The sequence below is a fragment of the Macrobrachium nipponense genome, chromosome 4 (assembly GCF_015104395.2).
Source record: "Macrobrachium nipponense isolate FS-2020 chromosome 4, ASM1510439v2, whole genome shotgun sequence".
NCBI lineage: Eukaryota > Metazoa > Arthropoda > Malacostraca > Decapoda > Palaemonidae > Macrobrachium > Macrobrachium nipponense.
Genome location: NC_061100.1, coordinates 27,671,706 through 27,680,832, shown reverse-complemented (window position 1 = coordinate 27,680,832; position 9,127 = coordinate 27,671,706). Strand labels below are relative to the sequence as shown.

Genomic DNA, 9,127 nt, shown 5'->3' with positions numbered 1-9,127 from the left:
CAAAATATGCATAAGAAATATTACTCAATAAATTATTTGATGCAAACTAACTTGCTGGAAGAACGCTTGCACTTTTGAATTATCTGGGAGGAGCAGAATTATTGTACAAATGCGTAAGATACCTCGTGTGCTATCGTACATAGTACAAAGGCCCAAATTATTGTACATGTATGATAATTATCATACGAATAGCGACCCTGCAGAGTAGATGCTGACATGTCAGTACTCCAACCTAAAATTGACTCCAATGCTGCTCCCATACTGACTCTAGGAGGCAGGCCCAGCGTGACAGACGTCAACTCTCCTGCCAGAGGGGAAAAAGAAAACCACTGGTGAAACCATCCTTATTGGAGAACAATTCTAAAATGATCGTTCCAATGAAACAACTGCCAGAACCTGACACATTCTTAATTCCTCACCAAGAGCTGGGTGGAAACAGTTATGTACGACTTCCTTTTGACACCACGTTGGCAGGGAATACTACGTATACGTATTTTTAAAACAATGGTTTTTTCCTCACACACAGTTATATATATAATATACACATATTACAACACGTCCTATGTCTGCGACAAAAAAGACTGGACAGTGGATATGGGGAACAGATACTGAAAACTGCTTAAAACAAGTGTAGTTGCAGCACACTGTTTATATCAAAAAGGATAAATTGGGCTAACAAAATGAACTCAATATTAGGATTTATATAAGAAGCAGCATACATTTCCAAGGCTACCTTAAAAGAAATGTAAAGGCGCACTCTGAAAGTTCAATGTTGTGGAAGACAGGAACACAGAATTATCAAATGGAGAAATTCTTTCCCTAAAAGACCAATTACTATGTTAATTAAAAGGTCATCTCTCTATATGGATACTTATATTCTTGAAAGAAACTATATTTATGATGCAAAAAATTTTTCTGACCATTGGGTTTTTTTTAATACATAACTCACTTTCAAAAAGAGGCCAAATTTTATAAGGCAATCTCTGTGGAACCCTATAACTCTGATAGCTGCTCAAGTTACAATAATCTTTATTTTTCTCTGAAGATCTTTTGGATAATAATCTTTTTCGTCATGTCATGTTTATACATCACTTTTCACGAATTTTGTGATATGTACAGATAATCATAGTAAAACAGAACTCTTACAACCAATGCCATTATGAATATATAAAAATTATAAATGTTCTGCTCACCTTGTTCATACATGTTAAGTATACACAATTCATCAGTGATATACACAACACTACCAATTCATTAATAAAACAGCAACATGATAAATAAATGCAATTTTAATCTCTTGAGCATTAAAAATGTATTTATCTATTAACCTAAAAATGCCATTGAGCACCAGTGAACCAATTAGACTGAAGCCTCTTCAACAGGTATTTTCAGTCTCTTCTGATGTGCTATTTATAGTTTTGGTCAAACTAAAAAATATTCTTATTAGAACAATGATGAATTGGAAAAGCATGAGATCTTATTCTGGTGTAACGCACCTGTCACATTTACTTGACAATAGGAGACTGTTCACTTTGTGAGAGTCTCCTTTTGTGATAAATTTTCTGAGTATTTATGCAATGAAGAACTTTATTCTTACAATATTATGAGAGGTAAACAGGCATTCAAATAATGTATACTGGTCAGAACAGAACTTATAAAAGTTCTCCAAAGAGTTACTTTATAAGCAAAGATGAAACATTTCTTCCATTCTAATCATGCTGAGGAAACTGAAAACCAATAAAGTCAAAACCTCTCGGCATTTCCCTCAACTCCCAGCCCATTCTGACAAATACACCAATGTTCTAAACAGATCACACAATATGCAATGATACGCTTTCTTGCATTCTATATCTTTTAAACATAAAATGTTACGTACCTCTAAGTAACAGCTTACGTATACTGAATGGCATGATACATAGGATTTTCTGCAAAAGGCTTTAACAAGACAACATTTCATGACTTAGGATTAGAGTTAAGCAAATAATCTTGTTTAAGTTACAATTCTTTCAGGATTTAGAATAACAAAAAACTGATGTAAGTAGACATTTTTTGGGTTAATCTATGCGACAAAGATTAGATAAAGCGGGTGGACTTTTTACTGAAATATCTGTGCATTTTGGTTCAAAAGTAGAAATGGAACTAAGAACATTAAAAGAAAATTTTCTGACTTAATATATGCCATTGGAATCTTTTAAGCATTTATCAATAATGAGGAGATTCCCTCCCACTCTTACATGCAATTTCTCATCATAAATATTCTTTGAATCTGGAGGAACATCAAAAGCTTCAGTCTTCATCAAACAATTACCTGAAATTAAAATAAACCATCAGAAACCTTCCTAATACTTCCCAAACATACACTGACATAAATATAGCACTTTACAAATACAATACACAGATAAATGTAAATCTTACACTGACAAACAAGACGGATTTGTACACTTGATAAAATGAAGTAGAAAAAAAATTCATTTTAAATAATTGGTCAAAAGCCATGTCAATCTCTAAGATGGCTGGCCCAAAGGGTCTTGTCTTTAAGAACAGGGAAAATGGAAGCCAGATAAAACTGAGAGGGTTCACAGCCAGCCACGAAAACACACACAACAATGCACAATGACACAGAAATAAAAAGCAACTATAACACAGAAATGAGAGGAAGGAAGAATAATGCAACAGAATGACTAACTGCTAGATCAGTACTAGTGAGACAATTAACATTGCACAATCCAAGAATCCACAAGGCAGCCACAAAACTGGTTTCCCATCTAGGAGGTTAAGGAATATTGGGCACGGCCAGTGCTTGCGTGGATGAATACCGATTAATGCAAACGTCACAGGTACATATGCTCCTATGACTCTTACTAACTTTTACTAGACCTCTAGACTTTTGGGAATGACATAGATCACAATAAACCTAACCGTGCTGAAATTGAACCTTTTAAAAGCTAACAAAGTCGAACATCTAACATATTCATACAAATACAGTTTACTTATTAGTTTGACCAATGACTATAGGTGGAATCGGCTAATGCTGCTAAAACTGGCTAATATAACTTCAAATGTCTAACATTACTGGCTCTGATTTCAACTACTACAAAGAGGGGCAATCTTTTTATGATGATGAAAAACAGTTGAGTTTTAAAACACACACACACACACTCTTCTCGACTGCAATCCAAAACGGTGCTATCCGAGACCAAAACACTTGGTAAAAAATCTAAACCTAAACTAATGACAAACATTTCTTGCAACTTTTTTCACCGATTCCCGAGAGGCCGGAAACCATCAGAAATTTCTTCTACTGATAGCCACATAAAAAATGAGAGGGGCTGAATGAGAGCAGTGCTTGGAAACTCAGGGCAAGCCTCTCTATCGATGTATTGAGCTGCCCTTAACTTTCACCAAATTATCCCTTTACTCAAATATGATTCTTGCACTGCATGGAGACACCATTACATAAGCAGTATACTCACGATATGGCTTAAAAGATGTTTTACATAAATACCCCTTAAATACAGAACAGTAAGTAACCATATGAAATATACACTAAACATGTCATGAAAAACTGAAGAAAATGAATATAATTTACAAATATTTCTTCAGCTGTAAAAAATCAACTGATCCTTTATTATGTACAACTACAAATGACATTATTAAAGTTTCTTCACCTATAGGATGAATTTAATTGCCACATTTTAAAGAATTACTAGTCGATATGGGAGAAACCAGTCAGAGAAGACCAGTAGGAAGGAGAGAAGTCGCTGAGAATCATGGATGAGAAACGTCAATGATAAAGACTTGGTTTACAGGGGACTTCAGGAAGGAATTGTTTAAGATGGCACATAATACAAAGACACTTCATTTCACATCTAACCTAAATGTAGGTTAAACAATGAAAAGCCTTGATGGGGATGAACTTTGTCTTGAATAGAAACCACATAATGATAATTAACAACACTGCATTTGCTTCCAAAGATGGAGTTAAAATACAGTAAAATGCATATAGTACTATATGTGAAACACCATGTAAGTGCTTAGCTAACTTTAAGTCAGCTGTAAAAAAGTTACCCCGAGTAATAAGTACCTTCATAAAGGCGCAGGTTGCCAGAGCATTACAAGAATGTCTTCAATGACGAAAAGACCCAAACCCAAAATAAACCTTAGCTTAGAATGGGGTTCCTCCTGGCAGGGACGGCAAAAGTCTTCTACCTTTTGAAGAACTTGGTCACCTGCATGTTTATGGGTGTGACGCTACGTAAAGTAATAGGCTTGTATTTTGTTTGGATCATAAATCATAGTCACATTAAAAAGTTACTTTCAAACATAAATAAAATATTCAGAGTACAAACTGAGTACCACATACATACTGTACACACCAGATTTCTGTAGTTATAATATTATTCCAGCTGGAGTGTACTAATGTCCTACCATGTTGATCATCAATGACTTCATCCTCTGTTACATTGTAGAGTTGAAGAATGAAACATTAGCAAAGGATCTGTAATGGAATATAATCTGAGAATCTGGTAGCATGCAACTCTTTAAAGGAAATCAGACCTTTAACCAAAAATTTATATCATAACTACAAATCCTGTTCAAAACTCTTTCATAATCAAAATATTAAATATACATACATAGGATAAAATACTGAATGGCTGGGCCTCTACTGTAGTGCGACCACCTTCCCAAAAAAGTACTTTAACACGTCCTGTAACCCAGAATAGACATTAATCAAGAGCCAGCGTTCGTGAAAGCAACACCTTGAGACCTCTACTTTCCTCTCGAAGTAAGTTTTTTTCTCCCAAGTCACAAACTAAGGCCATAATTTCCGATTTTCGGGAAGGTGATAGTGCTATGGTAGAGGCCAGCCATTGGTATTTTACTCTAGTGAGACACAAGATATGGAATCTGGTTTAGTAAGGAAACCTTGTTTAAGAACAGAAAATTGACTCTTATAACTGATTTCTCAAATATTTTTGGTGCTTTACAAGGCTTCCACGATACTTGTAAATTTTTTTTTAGCTTTAGCTGTCTCAGAATCCTTGTAAAAGAAAAAAAAATGTACAAAAATAATATCTATATACATTCGTTATATATAATACAACAAAGGATTTATAAATTTAGTGTCACAAAAATAATATATATATACATTCGTTATATATAATACAACAAAGGATTTATAAATTTAGTGTCCAATGAACAATAAAGCTAGCAAAATACTGTACTAAACAACTGCAGTATTTAAATCTACCACTGACACTTACTTTTCTGTGAAATGTAGGTATACTGCGAAACATTCTTCAGCGACAATACCTCAACTTCTAGTAGACCTACCAATAAAAATATTAATTTCAGTTACATTCTATTCAGTGACCAATTTTGAGTATAGGATGTTCCACTGTATTAGAATTGAGCATAATAGAAAATAAATATTTCTAAGCCGATTTAAAAATATTGGAATTGGCAAAGCCAAATGAAATTTTAACAGCAAAATTAAAACAAACAAACAACATATAAGCAGAAGCAGTAAAGTGTGATGCAAATCACTCGCTAAAGCAGTTAACGAATAAAAAAGGTTAAGTGTTAGGTTAGGCAGAATTTCTACAGAAGCAGTCCGCATGGACTGCAAGGAACGTAACCGCAGATACGACATCCACTAGGGATTGGGGGCCATCCAATGTATTTCGCCGTGTTTAGTACTAGCCCCTGGGGGGTTAATTACAGTTGTAAGAATAAATATTACTTAAAATTCTTGTTCAGTAGGTAAAACTGCATAGAAAAACCGCAACTGCCATAGTCTATAGGCCGCCGTGGATAAGTAACCTAAATCTACCGTTGTGATAATTATTGCTTACATTAACACTTACATACATCTGTAACATTGTTCAACATTATGCTTTAGTTACTGACGGGCGTAGCCTCAGCTATGGGTGGTTGAAATTCAAAATATCTAATAGCCTACCTACTAGTAGGTAGGTAGTATTAGGTAAGATGCTTGAATACCAGCAAGCGCTTTTCCACCTTCACCTACTTCTGAGTGGTGCTTATCCTTCTAAAAACCAAACCTTAAGCTTGATAAGTACAACTATGAGGCCAATATCCACCTTGCTGTCAGTACTTAAATAGGCTACTTTTGATCAAGGAACTAAACGCACAAAGGCCACACAAATCTTGGATTGGTTTGGTTGGGATTAATGAGATTTTGTGCAATTCGTTTTTTAAAATAATAACTTAACTCGTTCATTTTATTTAATAAATAATTGGTTGGATATTTTACACCTTCAGGTGACGTCCTCCATCTGCCTACGATTAAATTAGGAGCCAAACACAACCCATTAAAATAAAATGATCTTACCTACATCACCAATATTAGTCGAAAAAAAGGGCAAAGACTACCAGTTAGATGATAATAATTAATTAATAAATGAATTATCAGTCGGCCATTTCTTCCTTATGCTACACTAACCTGACGCTGGGCACAGCAATTTTGGCTGTAAAGGGACATTTGACCACAAAAGGCGGTCTGAAATAATGATGCTATGGCAAAAACTAATAATAATGACTTACAGACTTTAAAACAGGGGCTGCGCTCCATATTTTGAATTTTGCATTTAAAATGCAGCAATACTGCTTAGGACCTAAACAGTAACCAAGTTCGGTGATGAAGGGCGCTATCGCGCAGTTGCTAAATATTCTCATATAAAATACATTCCATTTACAATCAAACGTCTGTATTTAGGTGTAATTAGATTTAAAAATAATTAAAATAGAAAATGTATTATTAATAAAAATGATCAACTTTTAATACTGTATGAGATCGTCTTCAGTCTGCACAACAAATTTGTGTTGCCAAATCGCGGAGAAACGAGCAAAAGTGCGTGGATTTGAGTGGACGTCATTGAATGCAGAGCTGAGGTTGCGCAACTGGAACTCGTATGCGGAGCTGTAGGTCCGCGTATAATATTTAAGTTTTTAAAACATTTTTCCATTAATAAAAACTAATTAAAATTATAACTGTTTCATTAACCATATTACACATTTTTAAAGATACTAATATTTTTGAAAAACGAACCAATTTTACGATAGTCAATTGAGAACCGATTGTGACAACGGCTGAAGACGTAATCCAAACGTGATGTCCTACAATGAATTCATTCTTTAGGTCCAGCAATCTTCATTTTGCTCTCGTAATTACTATATATAGAGGTTAGTAAACTTTGGTTAATTAGTGAATTAATCTTAGTGTGAAGATTAACTTACATTATTGCAAACATAGTCGTTTAATGATTTTTTTTTTTGAGAAAACGACTGCAAATCTGTCGGGCAATTACATTAGTTGATGTGATTCAACTGATTATAACCGAATAAGTTTCGATATCAGTACACTATGAAGTAGTATATTATAATCGTGGATTTTCTTTATATTAATGTAGTTTATTGATAAAAAAAAGACCAGTTACGATTTGCTCTTTTCCAATTTTTTGAAACTCATACCCATGACATTCGTTAAGCCCAGAAATCATGCATAATAATATGCCGTCCATTCTCTTAGTGAAATATCTTATTTCAAACTATCAGAATAATAAAAGCTGGCATAGACCTACATGTTTAATATAATTTTTGTCAGTTGATAATGCTTATGGCATTGATTGTCATTATTACTTTAGCAAACGTTTTGATTTAACATACTGCATATTACCTAATACTGCATATTACCTAAAGGGACTAATGTGGTTTAAAAAAGAAAAGAAGGAACAAACTACCTATGAATATCGAAGGATATATAGAGCTTATCGACTTACTCTGTGGGGAACGCAAAGGACCTAGTGAAAAGCAACCGTTTTTAGCAAAGAAATATATTTCAGTGCAGTTTGATGTAACTTCCCACTTTATGTTGAAAACCTCATGAAATTTACTTGCTCGAGTTCACTTTGTAGCCTAATTTACGCATCAAGTCATATATAAAAATCATAACTATGCAACAATAATTATATATATATATATGTATGTATGTATATATATATATATATATATATATATATATATATATATATATATATATATATATATATGTATATATATATATATATATATATATATATATATATATATATATATAACACACACACACACACACACACACATATATATATATATATATATATGATATATATATATATATATATATATATATATATATATATATATATATATATAATACGAGAAATGCTGCTTGTTTAAACAAGTCGAATTGGGGTTTTCTCTTATGATCTTTCAGTGTGTTCCTCGATGGCTAAGGAACGAAAGTTTCGTGATGGTTGGATGCAGGAGGATGCATTTAAGGAGTGACTGAGTAATTGCAGGGATGATCCATGCGAAAGGTAAGTGCTTGATATGTGATCGTTCATTCTCTGCAGAAATTTCTTCCATGAAAAGGCACAAAGATATGTCTCTTCACCAGGAGGAACCAGCTGATGAGAGAGAGCTTCCAAATAAGTGTAACAAAAGCTGAAGTAAAGATAGGCCTATTTTGTGCTGAGCGGAGCATATAGTTTTTGACTGTTGACTATTTAATAGACCTCATGAAAGATATAACGCCAACTCGAAGATTATTAAGTCACTACGATTAAAACGAACTAAAGTAACTAGAATAGTCAAAGACGTGGCAAAATTTGCACATTCAGATTTGATTGCAGGTGACCAAATTCTCCTTAATAGTTGATGAAACGACTGACATTACTAACTCTAAATATTGTGACATTCTTGCTATAAGACTAGTTTTGGACAGTAATGATGGGGGCAGCACTGGAAAAAATTTGTTTGATATTCTTACTGAAATCCCCTTGGAAAACTTAATAGGTTTTGCTCCAGATGTTGCTAACAATTTAATGGGGCAGCATAATTCGGTAGCCAGTAGATTGAAAGAAGAATTTCCAGGTATTACAATACTGAAATGTTCTGCCATTCACCTCACATGTGTGCTTCTCAAGCAGCTAAGAAACTGCTTGACTTAGTCCCAAACGTATATACATTTTTTCACACAATTCTAAAAGGCCTCATAAATTCAAAGAATTTCAAGCATTTTGTGATGTAAAACCTCACAAACTACTGCATATTTCGCAGACTA

General features: G+C 33.8%; 1 long non-coding RNA gene across 1 annotated transcript; it reads right to left on the bottom strand.

Annotated features, from left to right (window-relative positions):
• Positions 1-261: 261 nt before the first annotated feature.
• LOC135211618 (uncharacterized) lies at positions 262-6,674 on the bottom strand. Its single transcript, XR_010313676.1, has 4 exons — positions 6,568-6,674; positions 5,265-5,330; positions 4,377-4,498; positions 262-2,308 (listed from the first exon to the last, which is right to left on the bottom strand). It is a non-coding gene; the product is annotated as an uncharacterized LOC135211618 (long non-coding RNA).
• Positions 6,675-9,127: the final 2,453 nt, after the last annotated feature.